General features: G+C 38.7%; 1 protein-coding gene across 1 annotated transcript in view; it reads right to left on the reverse strand.

The window, feature by feature from the left end:
* Window positions 1-4,594: 4,594 nt before the first annotated feature.
* The window catches only part of LOC102054629 (TLE family member 1, transcriptional corepressor), a 160,752-nt gene continuing 150,189 nt past the window's right edge, over window positions 4,595-15,157 (reverse strand). Inside the window, exon 21 of the transcript XR_008730399.1 lies at window positions 4,595-8,546. The gene's annotated coding sequence lies outside the window, so the exon portion shown is untranslated. The remainder of the gene's footprint in view (window positions 8,547-15,157) is intronic.

Raw genomic sequence — 15,157 nt, forward strand, 5'->3', positions numbered from 1 at the left:
ATGGTTCTACATCCTCCGACCACCACATCATCCACCAGTCCTTCCCTGTTTGCCAACAGCAGGTCCAGTGGGGCATCTCCCCCGGGTGGCTCCCTCACCAGCTGGGTCAGGAAGCTGTCCTTCCCACACTCCAGGAACCTCCTAGACTGTTTCCTCTCTGCTGTGTTGTATTGCCAGCAGACATCTGGCAGGTTGAAGCCCTGCATGAAAACAACAGCTAATGATCTTGAGACTTCTTCCAACTGCTTGTAGAATGTTTCACTTGCCTTTTTATCCTGGTTGGGTGGTCAATAACGGAGTCCCAACAGAATATCTGCTTTGTTGGTCCTCCCCCTGATTCTTACCCATAAACACGCAACCAGACTGTCACCATCATTAAGCTCTAGGCAGCTGAAATATGCCCTGACATACAGAACTACCCACTGCCTCTCCTTCCTTGCCTATCCCTTCTGAAGAGTTTGTAGCCATCCATTGCAGCACTCCAGTTGTGCAAGTCATACTGCCATGTTTCTGTGGTGGAGATCATGTCATAGTCTTCCTGCTGCATGATGGCTTCAGTAGTTACTGAAGCCGTAGTTTAGTATGCTACTTCTGTTGAGACTGCATTGACTTTGACAGTATAGACCCTATGCTATACAGAAAATCATATTATACGATATATGCATCATAAAATATCTTGATCTTCAAAATCAGAAGGCTTTTACTAGCAGAAAAATAAGCAGATTCCTATAAAACTCCACTCTCACTTTCTGCTAATTATGTTCAATATGCATTATATTCCCCTTGTACACAAAAATAAGAATATTAAATGTGCTGAAATTCTGATTACTGGCAGCGTTGTTTAATTTGAAGTACGTATCACTATACTGAAAACTATGAATATAACTGGTTATAGGAAAGCGTGGACATGGGAGAATGTAAATGTGTGGGTATGGGAGAAAAACAGCTCTAGCACAACTTATGTACTTCCAATGAGAGAGGCACATATCCAGGAACTGTAAAACAACATGCTGAAAAAAAATCTCAATGTATTTGTCAGTTCATATACCCATTCCTTGACTTTACACCTGCTTTCTTCATATTCACAGTGTTCTTTAAACACAAGTTTTAGCATAGGAGCTAAGAAGCTGACTGTTGATTTAAAGACTGATGTCATGAACTCTAGCCCTAGTTTATATGAATGCAGTAGGACTGATCTTCTACATGCAAATTCAGGAAAATGCTTCATTATATAGACACACTGTGATAAGGCATGGACCAGTCAGAAGTAAAAACTTGGTCCTGAGCTGCAGCAGTAATTTCAGCTAAATGAAGTAAAAAGACTCAGAATTATGTACAGAACAAGCATTTGTTCACTTTTAAAAAAGGAAAAACATATTAAGAAATGTAGAAGTGGATTTTACTAACTACAGTGAAGACCAGTACAGACAGACTGGCATGCATCAGCTTCAACATACTTTATTTCTCTTTTAAATACCTCATGAAAACTAAGGCTGTTCTCTGTGTGCAAACTGGCCTCATCTGGCCTCATCATGCTAGCCCAAAGCTTCTTCTGCAGCACTTTTACCTTTCTGCTTGCAGGCAATGACATTTCTGTTATAGTCTAGCCTCATGCTCCCATACATACACATAGACTTGCACACATCCAATACTGTAATTTCGTCATAGATGTCATCTACCTTCATCTGGCAATTTTAGTTTAAATAGAAAATCAGTAACTGTGGTGACGCAACTCGAGGCGGACTGAAAAGAAACATTATGTCTGTGTGGCTGGGTTTAGACAAAATGGCCTTTATTGTTTATACAAACTATTTATATATCTTAAACAGTGCAGGTTTTTGTGTCCTTCTTGCTTGCTATTTGCTGTTGCTGTAGGTGCCCATATGCTGCGGTTCTAAGTTCCAGTTCTTCACACCCTGTTTACATACCTGACAATTTGTGGCTGTCTTAAAGGTACACAGCTAAGTCTTTGAAGTCAAATAACTTGTCTGCAGACCCGCTGCAGACCCCCAAAATTCCCCCTCTTTGTTTTTTGAACAGCGAGTACCAGGTTTGTCATGTTCTGCAGGGCCCTTGCAAACATGACGGCAACCAAGGCAATAGCAAACAAACAATACTGCCAATTGAGTGAATTGATGCCAAAATGGCTGACATTTTCTCAGATTTTGGTAACATGTTGCTGCAATGGGGCGCCTAAAATCCATGCAGCACATACCATCAAAATCCTCACAGCCACGTTCTTGAGCCAACAACAAAAAGCCAAGAGTTGCTCTCTTTTGTATATAATGGTGGCAAATTTGACTCACATTCTCAACTGCCTAACAAACAAGGTATCAACATTTAAAGTGCAAACAATATTGACTTCTTTTGGGTTAACATTATACAGAGGTAATCAATTATTGAAAATATCAAGACTTTCAGTAAGATTCTTCATTCCCCGCATACATTCACTTTTTTGCAACAATGTTTGCAAGTCAGTTTCAAGGAAGGGCACACCAAACAAGGACTGGTTCAGTAAGGACACAACAAACACACATTAGTTGTTGGGTTGACTGCCGGCAGCAGCGCTCCCACCATCCGGCACACTAAGCTCAGGCCGCACACAGCAAGCAGGTGTCCATTGCGGACCTTCATCGGTAGAAACACAAGCATAACCTCTCCCCCAGGTTAACAATTCATGCGGTCCCGACCAATGCCCGGTACATGAGGGTCTTTCATGCGTACTAAGACACCTTCATGATTTCTCTAAATGAGCCTCTTGGGTCATTCCATTCATTCCCCCTTTTTTTTTTTGGGGTTTTTTTTTTTTTTTTTGTTTGGTTGGTTGTTTTTTTTTTTTGTTGGTTTTTTTTTGTTTTTTTGTGTTTGTTTGTTTGGGTTTTTTTAAGTTAGTGCCACTTTATTAATAGACTCACACCAATGTCTACCCCCAGCTAAAAATGCACACGCTACGCAGACTTTGTTATTTAAAAGGTGATAGGTTAAAACTATTCATTCACGCTTCCATCTTACCCTAGTTTCTACTCTTACTCCCTTAAAGTTATTTAACTCTTTACTGCAGGATCTCAGCTGCACATCATTCAAAGCAAGGCCAAAACTGCACATTATCAATGTCAAAACAACACACTGTCTCTGTTCCGTACAATTCTACAATTTCTTTTTTTTTTTTTTTTTTTTTTTGCAGCAAAATACATTTCAACCACTGTAATACAGTAGATTATAGACAGCTTTTCCATGTGACAGAACACAGTCACCCTGTACTGCGAAACAGTTTTTTGCAAGTCCTGCACTACTTTCCAAGCAAATGGTGTGTGAATGTGAGGATTACCAGCAGCCGCATCTCCCAATACAACAGGATATGCCTGCAGTGCATCGGTGGAAGGTGTAGGAAGATCAAGGAGTGGTCTGCCTATCAGTTCTACTAAATTCCAGTTTCCGCCTTTTAATGCCCCATCTCTTACAGCCTGCCAAAATTGGCAAGGGTTGCGTGTCATTACTGTACCACTGGAAACTGGATTTTTACCACCTCCAACTTCTTCATTGCCTGTGACTGATAATGTTGTTGTAGCTGGACCCGAATCCAGGTTTTCGGCATTTCTACCCTGCGCAGGCAGGGCCAGAGCTGAGGGGGCGGGCGGGACGCGTGTCACCGAGGGTGGGGGTGGAGCGGGGCGGCGCCGAGGGGGGAAGGCGTGTGGGCTGGGGGGAGTCAGGGGGGCTGGGATCGGTCCACCGAGGCTTCTGCTTGTCGTCCTCGGAATTGGAATTGGTATCAAGTATAAGTCGATGGAGTTGGAGAGATTTAGGGGAATTAGGGCATTGGGGAGTGGCATCTGGTAAGGGACATAGACTCTCCCCCTCCCCCACCCCCTCATCCTCTTGTCTGTATTCCAGAGGGGGATACAGGGGAGGTTTGAACGATGTACCCTCGTTCGCATTTTGCTGACTTTTTAAGCTCCCACTCGCGTCTTGCGGACTCTGCAAGTCTCCATTCGCATTTTGCTGATTTTGCAAGCCCCCATTTGCATCTTGAGGATTTTTGAAGCCCCCTACAACATGTCTAAGCAGTCCCCATGTAGACAAAAGCCCCGGCGCCTTTTTGTCCCCTTTCTCCAGAGCTTCTGACAGTGTTGATCCTAAATTGTCCCAGGTCCACACACCAAGAGCAGTCGCAGGGGATGTTTCCACTCCATGTGTTTTGGCCCACAATAACATACCAATTAAACGAAGCCCATCTAAAGTAATTCCACGCTTCTCTAATACTAATTTCCACATTGATAGCAGCATGGTATCTTCTTTAGATAACTTACTCCCCATGTTGTCCCTGGTGGCTCACCTTACCGGTGTCACGTTCTCCCAGGATCTCGCAGCCGCTCACTGCGCTACTCTGCTTCACCAGGCTCCGCCTCCCCAGCAACCCGCTGGTCAGTCTCAGGATCGGCTCCTGACAACCCTTACCGGGGTCAGATCGACACAGTCTCAGAATCTCTTTTTGATACCCTTTACTGGGATCATATAGGCACGTCGGGGTCACCAAATGTGGTGATGCAAGTCGAGGCAGACTGAAAAGAAACACTATGTCTGCGTGGCTGGGTTTGGACAAAATGGCCTTTATTGTTTATACAAACTGTTTATATATCTTAGACAGTGCAGGTGTTAGACCCTGATAGGTTTTTGTGTCCTTCCTCTTCCTTGCTATTTGCTGTTGCTGTAGGTGCCCGTATGCTGTGGTTCTAAGTTCCAGTTCTTCACACCCTGTTTACATACCTGACAATTTGTGGCTGTCTTAAAGGTACACGGCTAAGTCTTTGAAGTCAACTAACTTGTCTGCAGACCCGCTGCAGACCCCAACAAGTAACATATAAGTAGTTGCCTAGTCAACAAAGTTGCATAGACTTAATCAAAGATAAAAAGTAAACCAGGTTATACAAGAGCTCTACATACAATTAGAGCTACTAATTTGTAGGTAGCACACTAAAAATTGTACACTGAACTTTGTGCATTGAACTTTGAATAAGCATTATCAAGACTACACAAGGTTAAGTGATTGGGGGGAAACTGTGTGGCACAAGACACCATAACAAGCAATAAAACTCTGCAGATTATGACCAATTAAACAAGCACAAAGGAGTCAGACCAAGGTTAGGTGTTACTTATTATGGCCAAAATGAGCCATGAAACATAAACCATTGCAATTATATCTCAAGATGTTAAGGTAATTGTGTCAGCACTTGCATAAAGACTGGGGAAATGGCAATATAAAATTGCAAAAGGAAAAGCAAGACAAAAGAGATCAAAGTGCTAGGTGATGTGCTGGAGAAGGTGGGGCTGTCAAAATGAACAATGATAATAACTGTACTAGAGTGCATTGTATTTACTAGTATAGTAATTCTTCTAACATCCTATCCATTACTCAAGCTAAGTCCACTTGCAGTGCCAGTACACGGCACACAGTTGTACATTTTTTTAGGTCATGTGTGTTTCACCAACTCACATTTCCTTGAAATAATAGGTATACAATTTTCATTCCTAGCAGTAGTTGCAAATGAATCTAGTAGAAAGGAGAGCATCAAACCTTTTCCAAATAACAGACAATCATGTAAGGACAAGGAGCCTGACTGTTAAGAAGAGTTTAAATGAGAGAGGTTAAACTTCAGTGTCATGGAAAATGCCATGTCTGCAATGAAATGTTTATTTTAATTGCATAATATGCTAATATTCCACCTAATCAGCACAATGGCAACTCTTGGTTTCAAACAACTTTAGTGGACAACTGAGAGCTAACAGAGGATCTATAGACCATCCCTGCATTATTTTGCAAACTTAAGTGGGTTTTCTAATTAATAAACTATCTCTACAAAGGGGTTTGAATGCAACAGGGGACTTAACAAGCCAAGTACATTCTTTATCCAGCATGTAGCTTTCAGAAAACTAATGAATTACATTGCTTTTGCTGTAACACTGCAAGAAGGAAACCTTAAAGTTGGTTTCTTACTAATATTGTAAACATGGTGTGGGTGAAATTAAGAGTCTTCTTAATATTTATTTATAAAATCCATAAAATTATTTTAACTATAAGATATTTCAAGATACACTTAACAGAAAAATCTGTCCTATTTTATAAAGCATGTGATTAGGAGCAGAATGGAGTATGGTAGGGACATAGAAGTTAACTCTTTTTAAAAGCTGTATACCCTGTCTTGTGCTAATGTTCCTACTATTTACTCATCCACCATTAATACAAAGTAATATTTGCTAAACTGCCTAAATTACTTGAACAATTGAAGGAGACGGGGAGTTAACCTGAATGTCATCTTCAAAACCCCTGAAATGTATATGACACAGCACTGCCTGTGCCAAAATCAACCCCATTATGTTTCTAATTTCTCAACTGAGGTATTCCATATCTCTGCATGAGAAGTGGAGCTTTTCTCTGACTCTGCATACAAATTTGATAACTCTTCTGGAGCTGCCTCAATTTGAAGGGTGTACAGATCAAAGAGAAGTATAGAGAAGAAAGGAAAAGCCTGCACACAGGAATAAAATATTTCTGGGTTGACAGCATGAGAATTTTTACACTATGCAGATGAGATGGCATTCAGACAAATTATGAGTGCACCACAAAAAGACATGGTGTAAGGAAAACTGTTTTGAGTGCTTTTAGTAAGTGGAAGATATTTCTGTCCAGGAATTACACAGGATTTTACCTAACTCGTATCTGACTAAACAAGATTACAAGTCAGATATAGGCTCTCTAGCACATTTGGAGATGTAATTTTGTACAAAAAATATCTCCAAAGCCACCTCTCTTAAAAAACTGGAAAGTGTTTAAATACATTAGAACACTTGCATGCTTTTGGCTTTAATGACTGCAGATGCTGAAAAAAGCACTGTGGTTGAATATTTTCAAGATATCAATGAAGTAACAGGCTTTCATAACATTATGAAGGAAATTACAGGATTGATGAATATCTTCTTCACATGGGAAAACCAGCAAAATTATACATGTATTTTCTCATAAAGTGGTAAAGAAATAAAAATACAAAAATATCTGCATTTTTGTTCCCATTGTTGGCTGACAGCACTGCAATGGATCCACTGTACTTTGCAGCATGGAGGATGTTTTTTCCTGAGCCAAAACAGGCAGAGTAAAATGCAGAAGGCTACAGGACAGAAACTGAAAGTTCTATAAAACAGGCAGACAAATAAGCAGCTGGTCAAACTAATTTTTCACCTTAAGTCCATGATGTCAGACCACTGGGAGGAACTGATTTTTGTCTGCTCCACCATAAAAAACCCTCAACTTCTCTAAGGTATTGGAGTTTTCAAAAAAGTAGGGAAAACCTTTGATGTAGCAAGGACAGGTAGATCCTAAATTAGACAGCATACATCAACCAAATCCAGCAATCAAATATTCAAAATGGAAAAGATTTCTCAGGGCTTAAACAAGAAGTAATGGATTTCCCCGAGTAAGAATTTCTTGAAATACTACATTCACCAGGACTTATCTTAAGATACAAACAGAAAAAAAAATAAGAGAGAGAAAAAATCTGAAGCCAAACCAAGTATCAATGCAAGAGTGCAAAGGAAAAGTGTATCAAATATCATTTACTCTACAAGGTTTCATTGCCAAAGCATACTTGAAAATAATTTCCAAATCTGAGATTGTTTTGTTCAATTTTTCAAAAATATCTCTCAAAACAACACTTTTCCTACCTTTGTTTTCAGAGTGAAAAGCACTTTTCAAAACACTGTAAGGTTTAGCATGCTGGCACCCTCTTGATTAATGCTGTGAAGGCGTTGTTAGAACACTCTCCACCACTAACATTTAAAGCCCAGAACGTACTTACACTGACTATGCATCAATAAATACTCCATGCCAAGGAAAAATCCTCCTTCAAACTAAGTTAAAAGTGGATTTAGAAAACTGTATTCACCCCTTCAGGATAGTCCTCTGCAGAAGTCTGTGAAGATCAGATTCAGGATCAATACAAACCCACGGTTTGGGAACAGTGCTTTGGAAACTTCTAAATCTTTTGGTGAGTCATTATTATTAAAATAGTTTGACAGAAAAGTTGCAGTTTAACTTGATGTGACAAATTAAATTCCTAGCAGTGGTATCAATTGAGTTCAAACATAGTGCACAGCCTATTGTATGTCTACCTGACTATGTATAGAATATAGCTAAGGAAAACTCTGAGAATTCAGGTTTCTGATTGCAGGGCATTAATCAAGTTCAAACATGTACTGTTAGCAACATAACAAATATTTGGATCCCACTTTCCAAGTATTTCCCACTCACCTGGATCTCAGGATTGAAAGAACAGCACTCCAAAATTATGTCAACTTAGTATCTATAATATGATTTAGATAAACTTAGATTTTACTTCCCTAATCTTCTAATATTGTTTCACTCCAGATGAAGGTGACCTCCGTCTCTTCACTTAGCTGTAGATAGTGATCTAACTGCTGAAGTGGAAGTACCAGAGGTTCTTAACATATAGCAGTTGGACACAGGCTATTTCCATGAGAGGCTGTACATTTATCTAAGAAGAAATGACAGAAAATAGGATGTGCTGAAAATTTTTTTAAAGATACATAACAGAAGTAGAAGAAATAATAACAACAGAAGATGACATGCATCAAGGAATGAACAAAAGATACGGAAATATTTGACACCTGAAGAAGTTGTATGACTCAGTATGGAAGGAGTGGCTAGAGGGTGTAATTACGATATGACAATTCGACTTCCAAGAAAACTGCGCAATAATGCAAACTACCTGCTTCTGTTCTGAAAACCTTTGAGATACTGAGCTATTCTGAGTGCCTTGTAACATTGGCCTCATTTTGGCATACCCAACAGATCTCAAAACACCCTTCAAAAGGAAACTTCTACAATTTGAGGAACACTTTTTTTTTCCTTTTAAGACAATGAACACACAACTTGCAACAATCCCACTGCAAACTGCTAAAGTAACTGCAAGTGTCAGTCTGTACTGGACATCACATTGAGTTGATCAACTACCATCTATCTCTTGCAAAGTAGAATTTTTTTTGTCGTTTATCTTGACACAGTACACAGTAGTACTCAAAAGACTCCGTGGTTTGTACTTTGCCTAACAGCTGTTTAGTTTACAAGATCTATCTGGACAAAGCCCAAGACATCATCTCTGCAAAATAACCAAAGTTTAGGATCTCAAGGAAGATGAACAATTTTCCAAATTAATTTCAGAAGCTTAAAATATTTTATTTAAAATTTACATACATTTTCTCCAAACTAATATTTCTATTTGTCATTCGATTATATTCCTTTCCTGACAGTCTCACATTGGTTAAATTTATAATTAGAGAGTAAAAGTGTACAGTAAATTTATGTTTTATGTGGTTATTATTTGATGGTCTTCAGACTGACATCCACCTTTTTAATGAACAAAGGGTAATCTCAGTAATTTGCATCTCCTACTGATATTGATAGCACCATTTGGAACTACAGTAATTCCACATGTTTCTCATCAAAGACAAAAATTAATATTCAGCAGTTATTTCACAACTAATGGGATGTGTAAGAGTAAAGCATGCCATACTGCGATGCACATAAACTCCATGCCTCTTTTAAACACAGTCTGAGGGATAACACAATTACTTATGAAGTCAGCTTTGCTGTGAATTGATGTAGCCTTTGACTTAAAAATCAAACAAAAATCTATACATGTGTGCTTTTTATAAGCATGAATATGCAGACTATCCAGCTCTAAGGCATGGAAAACATCTATAGATAAATCGGAATGGAAAAACCCTACAATATTACTAGCAGTTAGCACACCCACAACATTAAAAATGCTACATGCGTATGCACCAAAAACAGATCAAACTTAAGGCAGCAGTACAGCTTACTCTTTCCCATACTCTGATTTTTCAGATTTTCACTTGGTAAATTTAATTTTCATTAACACATTTTCTCTATGAATTATTAAAAAAAGCTGTTTCATGGGTTTTATCTTGCATAGTTGTATTCAAACAGATGAAGGTTAAGGAAGGATTGGATGCATAAAGAGCTAATGACAAGTATAATAGCTTCACTGGTGCCATAAGTAATGGGACAGAATATGAATTACAGTATCTGGGCAAGAAAAGTTATTGGAATTTTTTAAAAAATATAAGCAAACAAACATTTCAAGGAAACACTGGATTGAGGAGACAGAAATACTCCAGGGTAGGGGCTAGGGGTTGTTTTGCTAATGACAAATTACCTTGTTCCTCTACACACTGACAGAATTTAAGAAATCCAGTGTAATTGGCAAAAAGCTGTCATTTCAGACTCAAAAGAATGCTAAATGCCATTGTTTCACACTAGAGGTCACCCCCGGTAAGAAAATATAATTGTAACATTTTTTATTTTCCGCCTGTAGCTGGTACAATATTGAAAGACTGTTGTAAAGAGGAAGATTTTTTTTTTTTTTGAGGCTGTTATGCTAAACATCATTTCAGTCAAGCAAATGGAAACTTCATTAAACAGCATTCACTTTTCACTGTCATACAGAACTTGTTAATTACTCAACATATTGAGACAGCTTTTCTTAAAGAAACCATATGCTTGATCTTAGGGATTGTCTGTAAATAAACAATATATTAACATTTCAGCTAAATAAATGTTATTCCTATCATGACCTTTTTGTTTTTTTCTTTATTGATAAAGGTCAGCATTGATGGCTAGGTAAAGCAACATACATGTACACAAAATGTCTGACAATTACTTGCATTTGATTAAAAGACATAGAATCTGTATAATAATTAGAGTACACCTGAACTACTTCTATTCATAATTTCTTTTGAATTTTGACAAAATATATGTCTGTCACTGCAAGTATCAAGAAAAATGATTTAGGGACATTTGCAAAAGAGAGAACTGTATATTAGGTTGACGATAAGATCAAGCTTTCTAACTAGGATTTCAAAAATTAATGATAAAAAACAGATATAGAGATATAGGTTATAAATGTTGTATTTATTTATTTGTGTCCATACAAACGGAAGTTTGTAGTGAACATAATTAAGAACCATTTTTAGCTGTTCCATTGTTCTATAAAAATGCCAAGTATTCATCGATAAAAACATAAATCATTTACTTACCAGAGTTTAAAACAGTTTTAAACATTTACCACTTATCAGTATTTACTTCATTCCTCCCATTTTTTCAGCAAGGCAATCTTATTCACAGGAGAGATATAGCTAAGATTTATGCCAAAAATCTGACGGCAGTAAATTAAAAGGAACTGACAGGATCAGGTCACTTCACTGGGTTTTGGTTACTGTTTTCTGAATAGTTAAAAACGATATATATGCCAAAGCACCTTGGATAGTAAGTGAACTATAATAGCTACCATTTCCCTGAATACTCCAGAAAATTACCCATTGGGCTTGCCTGGATTTTCCTGCTTCATTCAGATAGGATGCTTATTACCCAAAACAGATGATGTATGTCACTTTTGAAATGCTGTGTGATAAAACATTGCATCACATAGCCACGCAGTTCTTTTCTAGAGATAGACGCCTACAGCAGGCTTTGGGGAAAAGGAAGGAAAAAGCAAACAACTCATTAGAAAACAATGTGCAGTAGTGTAAGGTACAGCCACTCTAGTAATGCACATAGAGTCATGGATAATCTTACATCTCTTAGCTCAGGTGTTCTTATAATGCCTGTAGACTCTTGGATGTCTTTAAGATACAGAAATTTCTATCATTTAGGTCTTTTTAATATGGAAAAAAATGATAACTTTTATTTTGCTTTTTAAAAGAGGAAGGACTATGGCAAAGTGATGTAAGTTCTCTTTGACAGAGTTTTCATTTCATTCCAGAAGAAATCGTTATATACGTTTAATGTGCTAGAGAACTGACAATTCTGTTTATCTTGTGGGAATTTGGGGGGAATAAAGTATTTGGAAAGGCATGTTTTTAGGCAAAATTCAGAACAACTCAAACCCAAGTTATGAAGTTTATAAGCCTGAGAGAGTTTATAGAAACAAACCCACAAGATGTTCCAGATTGTAGAGAAGAAAGAAACAAGTAGGTTAAACAAAGAATGTGCTAAAAATTGTATCCATTAATTATGTTACTTGACGTATTTAAAAAAATAGCTTAAAAGCCCATCATCTCAACTATGTAAGCTCTCTGGAGTGTGTACATCACTGTAACTCATGCTTTTTACTCAGTGGGGAGTTTACTGGGTATGTGTGTATGTGGTGTGTCTCTTTTAAGAGAGTTGTTGGGCTTTTTTGAAGCACGTTTAAGACTGACATAGGGACAAGTTTTAACTTTTTTTAAGCAAAAGATTAATTTTCATTTACACATAATATACTTACAACCTATAACACTTACAGTCAAAAGAACAGGTATCTGTGAAGGCAGAAAGGAGAATGAAGGCAGCTATTTGCAGGTAATAGAATTAAATATCATTTCTTATGAGAAGGATTTGAAAAAGCTGGGAAGATTTGGGAGGTGGGGATAGAACTAACACCCCCCCCAAAAAAAAATCATCCCAAGCAAATCCCAAGAAATGGGATTTTCCCTTGGGAAAAGTTGCTTCCAGAATTTAAATAATTCCATCTTTGTGCTTATCCTAATGTGACTTTAACTTCATGCAATACCATTTTCCAGCATCCACTAACATTGTATTAGATCTTTAAGTGACGCAACCGTGTTTATAAGTAGCTAACAAGAGTTACTATCGCTATCTAGACTGAAAAGTCATTAGAATCTGACATAATAAATTAGCAGTTCAGACATGCCAGAATACAAAGGCACAAACTCAGCCATAAATAGTAAATATGTACCAGGAAAGTTGGTACTATCTCTATAACCGATTCAGTTCTGATTTGGAATGAACCTGATTCTGTCCCCTCTAAAACTGCTATAAAGGCTGCTTTTTGATTCCCAAAAATGTCTCACAAGACAACAGTTGTTAACATCACCACACACGTTTGCTGCTAAAGCCTATGCAACTTTGTGTATGATGAACATACAATATAAACATTTGAGCCAGAAGTGACTTTTAACTATTATCCCCTTATGAAATGTATAGCAAACTGCTACGCATGAGGCTCGGTCTGTCATATGTCTGCAAAAGACTCAATCAGCTCACAGCATTTCAGCAAGAGTTACTTTAAAACAATTAACATATGCTTCTAGATGTCTCTCATTTTAAGGTCTAAGCAGAAACAAAGTAGTCAGCGAAACAGCATTAAATTCCTAGAAGTCTTATTTTTGTATCCAGTTATCTTCTGCATGTTTTCTTGGTTCTGACAAGAGGAAAGTACTTGATTTATGAAATTCTAGAATAATATTATTTCATCTGAAATCCAAATATTTTGATGGTTCTGATTGCCTGGAATGATATCCAAACCTTACAAAATGAAAAAGACTGCCTTTTTTGCCTCTATTTCTCTGCAAGAGCATAGGCATCTGCATAGTCTGTTTCATTTTAATGATTCAATCACCAATTCATGCTCTAGAAGCTACGATGCTACAGGAAACTGCATCCTTGCTCATGTGTCCTGTTACTCTTATGAGCCTGATAGGACTGCTCTGCCAGTGTACATGTCTTATTTCTGATACCAAGCTTCCCCCCCCAAGACCTAGTCACACGTTTCTACAAAAAGCTGAACTGGACAGTGCAGAAATCCTCTGGTAGCCGGTGGAAGTCCTAGTGTAGAGACACCTGAGCACTGTGTGACTCCAGGCAACAGCCTGAACTTGGAAATTCTGTCTATGCATAACCCGGTTTTACTGTCTTGAAGAACCATATTTATACATATAGATGTGTCTGTGTGTGTCTCTGTGTCTATGGAATGACTTCTTTGGCAGAAATCTCATTACAGCAAGGGAATTTCACAGACTGAATCAGTTCTTCCAGACGGTCTCTAGAAAAGGAATTTATGAGGAAGAGAAAAAGAAAAATAAGGTGGCAGAGAAACTCAAAGAGAGAAATAAAAATAAGCAGCTTTCACCTTCTTTCTGACATCAGGCAGCAGCTGAACAATGATGCCGGCTGTGGTGACAGGGAAGAAGAAAAGAGCAAGCAGAGAAGAGCAGGATGTCTCTGGTACAGCTGAGAGCATTTAAGACTTGAAAGGATAACAACCGAAATCTTGAAAAGTGCTCAGGAGTGCAGCTGTGATAGGGAATGAGAACTGTTAATGTTTTATTCTATAGAATTCACTTAACACACAAGTTGTTAAAAACAAAGTGAGTCCAGGAGAGGAATCTGGGGACAGATAGCCTAAACATGAGTTGGAAGAAGAAGGTAAGGTAAGAAAAGGAGGGAGCTGGGTTTGGTTGGAGTAAAGGTGGGGGGGGGGGGGAGGGGGTGCGGGGGAGAACAAAGAAAGTAACAGGCAAGAATTGCAGGGTGTCCTGGTTTCAGCTGGGATAGAGTTAATTTTCTTCTTGGTAGTTAGTACAGTGCTGTGTTTTGGCTCTGATGTGAGAACAATGTTGACAGCACACTGATGTTTTTAGTTGTTGCTGGATGATATTTATACTAAATCAAGGACTTTTTGGCTTCTTGTGCCCTGCCAGCAGGAGGGCTGGAGGGACATGGGAAATTGGGGGGGGGGGGGGGAGGCGGGGATATGGCCAGGACAGATGACCCAAACTAGCCAAAGAGGTATTCCATATCACATGACATCACGCCGAGTATATAAACTGGGGGAAGAAGGAAGGTGGGGACATTTGGCATTATGGTGTTTGTCTTCCCGAGTAACCATTATGCATGGTGAAGCCCAGCTTTCCTGGGGATCGCCGAACACCTGCCTGCCCATGGGAAGTGGTGAATGAATCCCTTGCTTTGCTTTGCTTGCGTGCCCAGCTTTGCTTTTCCTATTAAATTGTTCTTATCTCAACCCTTGAATTTTACATTCCTTTCCAATCCTCCTCCCCATCCTTCTGGGTAACAGGGGAGTGAGCAAGCAGCACCGTGGTACTTGGTTGCCTGCCGGGGTTAAACCATGACACAGGGAAAGCAAAGTTATCCAATTCTGATGTTTGTACAATAAATTCATCTTACTCCAAAGCAGAACCAGAACCAACCTTTATGCCTTTGTGAAGCAGAGAATATCTCAATTTTTCAGTTTCATCTGGAAGACTGCACAAAGTAGCAATC

The sequence above is a fragment of the Falco cherrug genome, chromosome Z (assembly GCF_023634085.1).
Source record: "Falco cherrug isolate bFalChe1 chromosome Z, bFalChe1.pri, whole genome shotgun sequence".
Taxonomy (NCBI): Eukaryota; Metazoa; Chordata; class Aves; order Falconiformes; family Falconidae; genus Falco; species Falco cherrug.